Source organism: Photinus pyralis, unplaced genomic scaffold, assembly GCF_008802855.1.
Source record: "Photinus pyralis isolate 1611_PpyrPB1 unplaced genomic scaffold, Ppyr1.3 Ppyr1.4_LG5, whole genome shotgun sequence".
NCBI lineage: Eukaryota > Metazoa > Arthropoda > Insecta > Coleoptera > Lampyridae > Photinus > Photinus pyralis.
In genome coordinates, this window is record NW_022170596.1 from 36388783 (window position 1) to 36394852 (window position 6070).

The following is a 6070-nucleotide window of genomic DNA, read 5'->3' on the forward strand; positions in this document are numbered from 1 at the left end:
AGAGAAGTACAGTATTATTGCCTGAGCATCAAGATTACCTACATCTCGAGGCGCTTGCGCCGAAGGGTGTAAGGTGCGAAGGCAATAATAGACTTCTCTACCGTGGTATATATACTATTTTTTTCACTACTAGCACTTGAAGTCCTCTAAATTAACATATTATATTGATAAGAGAGTTAACGGTTGGACAGAATTGTTTGTTTCTTAATTTAACATGTCAATCAAGTACGTGGAAGTACAAAACAGGCCGTATTTTGTTCTGTCATTGAGATTTTTCAAAGAGTAATTTCGTTCGAATTTTTCCAAAATGTGATAATTTTAGGTATGTAATTTCTCTGGAAATTGCGAATGGTGGCAATTATTCGTTTTAGAGAACTTGTCTAAACGTTCATTGAGCGAAATTTCAGGTTGTGTTTTCTAAAAGTGACAGCGTGACAGTTCTCAATATTGACTACTAGTTAATAATAAAAAATTATTAACCACTTTGAACAAATGCCGAGAAAGCCTACTTTACAAGTGGAAAAAAGGTTAATAATCATGTCATCAGACGCTAGTAGTGAAAAAAAAAATTTTTGTGCATTTTACCTACGGTGAACACCGAAACGGGGCTTTTCCAATACAGTATTTCAAGTATGACTTAAATGGCAAAATGTTACCGTAATACACTCTATTAATATTTGACCAATTAGCTTGGTGATTGTTTCAAATTCTAACCAATCATTGATTTTTTAAGTGATTAAAAGTTATGTAGCTTTTTATCAGCGATTAAACGCTATAGGTAGCTTTTTACCAGCGATAAAAATCGTGTAGGAATGCCTAAAATGTACTGGTTGTGAAATTTGTATTAATCTCCCTAAAATACACTCGATCAGGATAATTTTATTTTTAAGTTACTCAAATTTTGTTGCCTCCTGGAAAAAACTTTCGATCAAAAGCATAAGATAAAATTTTATCACGCTTTTGGCCTTTAGTTTTTCCGTTACCACAAAACTTTCATATAAAAATAAAATTATCCGGTTAAAAATCAAGCTCTTGTGTATTTACCCCCGAAAAAGTGACAGTAACAGTGACAATAAAAAAGATTTTGTCTAAACTATTTCTTCTAAAAAGAGATTTCAACCAAACTATATAAAGAAATTTGTTTCAATTAATTACGGTCCGTTTTTCTAGATGATCACTTATCGAATTTGCAATATTTTGAGGAAGATTGGCGTGAAGAGGCCAGGTGACTGTGTCTGTGGGGCTAAAGTGAGGCTACTGTTAGTTTATTGATCTCATAATAAGAGTTGGATTGATTATCTTTGATTTTTCACTTGATCTTACGTAAAATGTGCATCCTGAAGATTTGGCGTTGCTTTAAAAAGTATCGCCTTCAGGGAAGAGTCATCTCTTTGAGACGAAGTAGCCTTTGCTAATTCATTCAAGGACAGAAATTCAATCATTGTCGTTCAAGTTAAATAAAAATTGTCTATTACAAACACATTCACAGCTTCATCCATTGTTGTAAGTAGATACCTCTCAAGTCTCAAGAGCCAAAACTTCAACACTAACCAATATTACATAACCCACAAAACGTCAGTTACGAGCGTTTGCGAACGCCATTTACTCGCTCGCAGAAAAACGAACACAATTGTATGGTCAAAAATTGCAAATATACGTTTCTTTACGAATACGTATACGTTTTAAGGAAACGTACGGCCAAAAATCGACCCCCAGATTTTTTAACATTGCTATGTCATTGTAGCGTTCTTGGAGACATGGCTTGGGGAAAACTACTGGTTTCATCTTGACAAAGCAGCGGCTTATATGTCTTTGACGTACATTTTTGAAGACAGGTGGATTGGGCCCAGAGACCCGTGGCGTTGGCCTCCTAGATCTCCAGACATAAGGATATAACGCCACTGTACTTTTATATGTGGAGTCAGTAATAGTATATTAAGTATGGAGAACGGTAAGGGATTTTTACCGTTCTAAGACAATTGTTTGGAGGAGGAGCGAAGCGACGACTCCAATTATTGTCTGAGAACGGCTTATAACATTTTTTGCGCGATCGAAATTAAAATTATCCAACCAATATAAATATGCACTAAGAAATTAACGAGCAGAATAAATCGAAATGATCGAAGTGGTATGGTGTACATCACTAGGTAACCAGTTTATTTGTCAAAATTGAAATTAATAATTTCATAAAAATGTGCATGTGTCTGATGTAGTTTACTAGCTTTGCACTTCCTTTATGACTTTATGAACGTCTTGCTATAGGAAACAACAGCACAAATTGTACGTTTAATGTACCTAACAATAATTAAAGATTAAATGTAATGTAAGACTGTTGTTTTTTAAAAAGGCGCCGGTAAGTATTTTTGCTGTTCTGTTTTTAGATCGGTAAGTAATTTTGGCGTCGTCGTAATCATAGCAACTGGTAAATTCTACGTACTGTCATGGAAACACCCATGGTAAATAGTCAGAAATGACCAATCGCGCAAAAAGGTTTATTTCACACCAGCTGCTTCTCATGAAGAACTGGAAGTTAGGGTGAGAAGAGCATTTAATGAAATAGATCCAGTAGAAACTCGAAAAGGGACTATAACGGCGTTCATCGGAGGATTGCCCTAGGCGTAAATAAACACTATTATTATTATTATTATTAAAAAACCGATGGCCGCGTAAAATAGGTATTTAAACATCGTTATCTACAAGGGGGTTGGGTTTTCGCTATTATTTTTTGCAATTTGGAAAATTTAGAAATCCTTTGCACAAATTACACTTACGTTTAGGCAGTGGTATAAGAGGCAAGATTTGTTTCAGTATGAATATAGAATGACAGTAGATTTTTTTTCTATAATTGTTTACTGTAAATAACTTTAAATGCTTTTGTTTCTTAGCATAGAGTAAACAACGTTAGTTATCTTAGGGTCCTGATTTGGGAATAAGATTGAGCACTTTTCAGATTGTATTGTGTGTTGCCTACCTTAGTTACCCATAAACATTTTATAAGCTTTAACAATCTCAATAAATGCTGATCATGTTTTCTTATTCTTTGCCTATATCATTGATTATAAGTATATAATCAATGCCTATATCTCGAAATAAGATTTATTGACAGTAAAGAGATGATATTTGTGTAGTTTTAGGGAGACTCCTACTAAAGGCAAAACTACCTGCTCAGGATTTACAGCGAAAATAAACCCCAATTATTTTCATTTTTTACTAGATATAGCATGCCGTGCAGAGAACTATTGTTATAGACGGTGGTTTTTTACGCAGTTTGGTAAAACGGTGGAATGGTTATATTTTCTGTTCTGAGTTTACATGAACCTTTTATTAGTGTTTAGCAGCATATTTGTGTCTTGTGTCTAGGAGGCGGCGTCGATACTGATTAAATTAGATAAGAAATCAGTCCAACGTTACCGATGGTTGTAAATAATACAAAAGAGATTACCTGGATCTTGCAGCCTGCCTAATGTCTTTGTGTAGAGCAAGCCCAGTTGCCCTAAATGAGACTAGTACCTGCCTGTCGATAATGGCAATTTCAAAACGTTACCCCATTCTTTAAGTTTTTTTTTGGAGATAAGATTGGGGTTTGTTTGGGTTAAATCTGATGTACTTCAAATTGTAAGATTTAAGTTTAATTATACTTAACCTAAATTATAATCATAACTTTTTCGACATTAGGCCTCTCTGACGTTTGCCTAGTCCATTTAGTAGTTATGCAACAAACATAACACTGACATGGTAACAGGAAAATTCTATTATGAAAACAATAAGTGCCGCTATAATTATTTACAGTAGATGCTATATTAACTCTCAATTATTATAATGGGGCACGATCAATTTACCAGACCTGTGCGTTCGATCATAGGCTCAATCTGATCGAAATATGATAATTGGGGACGGAGATTGTTGACTTACGGCGACAGGTCACATTGCCGTATTAAAATCGTTCGAAAGTATCTGCATGAGCGTAAAGGATGGATTAGCAACAGTGGTCAATGGGAGTGGAGGCGTTTTGTTGCAGAGGTCGGCCGTAAAGTCACTGAACCGAACTTACTATTCAATAGTAGATCATTACAAGTTGATTGATTGGTTATGAAAAAATTCAAAAATTTGAGATTCTCACCTTGCGTGAATCATCGCAAACTACCTAAACGGATCTGGGTGCTATAATTGGTACGTCATTATAAAAGATTTAATTTCCCGAAAAGTAGTTTTACCTGGTACATTTATAGAGGTGACGATCAATGATGAGAGAGGTTCGAAATTACGATGAGAGTCCGCAAAAAGTGTTTCAACACAAAGGTCGATCAATTTTTACAATTAACTGAAACAAAAACTTAACAGACGTAATTAAGCAGTTTACGACCAGCATGTGAAAACCCCACCTTACGGTTCAACAGGTGAGCCGACTTTACCTGAGTAGTCCGTTTCTGAACACCGTTCTGCAAGAACGAAGAAGTGGTCGAAGTGGTTTTATTTTGAAAATTAGTGTAATATTTTTACATAATACGCGGCTTAGCTTGTATTGTTATAGTCACGGTTTTGTGTTGTACGCATGAAAAGTTACCCTTTTTTTAACTCACTTTAAACATTTCTATTTAAAACCGGCACAGGGTGCAAAACTCAATTAATGACTTAAGTAACTTTACTTTTATAAATGAAAGCTTTTGACATTAACATTCCTCTGCTATAGAAAATGTGTGAAAAATACAGTCGGTCATAATCCTTCGGGGTTACTTTCCCTTCAGCTGTTTAGCAATACCGCAACAGTTTTGCAACCAAATTGTTTAAAGTGGCGTTAATAATTGATAGATCGCGCAAATAATCGGGGGCAGTTACAAGTTAAGTGTTTTTATTACTGAACATCTCCAAGAGCACAATGATATAGTGTTATTACTTTACTTTGGGATTTGTCTTTGAGGTAAGTTGTAAAAGATGCTCGAACGTCACTTTCAGTCATTTCAATCGTTTATTATTGCAAATAACATAATTAAATTGAGGTCAAATGTAAATAGCCGAGCCCAACCTATACCTACTGAAAATTTTTCATTTTCTCACTGCGACAGCAAAATTTCTTTGGCATCTGAATGTTTGCCGGTTAATCGATTACCAAATGGAGGTGTTTAGCAATGAAACGTGCTACGTTGGCATTCTAAATACAAATTCACTAATAAATAAAACGGTCATACCTACACTTTACACTTATAGGGATACAGCTTATGGAACTGGTATTAAACAAAGACCAAGGTGGACAAGTTTCAAAGGGAACTAAAAATTGATTTGCATGTGATAAAGCAAAACATTTTACATACACAATTAACGTAAGGGTGATTGAATCTTGGTCTCTTGTTATACGATTCCAGGGAGGAAAAGTAACTTAGGGTTTTGGGTACATCCGGTACAAGATTTCTGCATTAAAAAGATGAGTGGGAAGGCGCTTAGGTGACACTCAGTTAGTGCTCCTGTCTGTCACGGTTTATTAAAGGAACTGTTACACCATTAACCAATTCGACATTGTTAAAATAGCGCAGATTTTACCTGTTCAAAGGAAGGCATTCTCCATTGTTTCTTTTTAACGAAAATGGGTTTACTACCTACACTCTAAAGAACAATGCTCATCTATTTTACTTTTGTGCCGTGTGCAATTTACACAAATTGCTTATTTACCTGCAGTGATTGGTGGCATCACTAAATTCTAAATCAGAATATGGTAAATTTCACCGAATTAGCTTATTTTACATACAAATACCCACACTTACTTATAACCCTATAATAGTACTGTGTTTTAATTTTCTCATCATTTTAGCATAATTTTTTATGATTTTCACTTTTGATTACCCGAAAAGTAATTACTCGTATAATCGCATTTAAATTTACAACCTTTCCACTTGGCTTATTTATCAAAGTTGTAAAAAAGTCAATCACAATCGACCTTGCGTTCATATTCGTTTAGTACGTAAAAGTGGAAAGTATATTAATAATTGAAAGCAAAACGCTTCTAATTACCGGTAGAAAATTAGTGCGACAGTAAGTACAATCCAGACGTTTTTCAAGAGTCGCAGCTTATGCGCTA

General features: G+C 34.9%; 1 protein-coding gene across 2 annotated transcripts in view; it reads left to right on the top strand.

The window, feature by feature from the left end:
• Nucleotides 1-4406: 4406 nt before the first annotated feature.
• The window catches only part of LOC116172030, a 52140-nt gene continuing 50476 nt past the window's right edge, over nucleotides 4407-6070 (top strand). The window contains exons 1-2 of one of the 2 annotated variants that reach the window (XM_031489123.1): nucleotides 4439-4487; nucleotides 4810-4918. The gene's annotated coding sequence lies outside the window, so the exon portion shown is untranslated. Of the gene's footprint in view, nucleotides 4919-6070 lie in introns of both variants that reach the window. The other variant, XM_031489122.1, reaches the window with a different exon arrangement.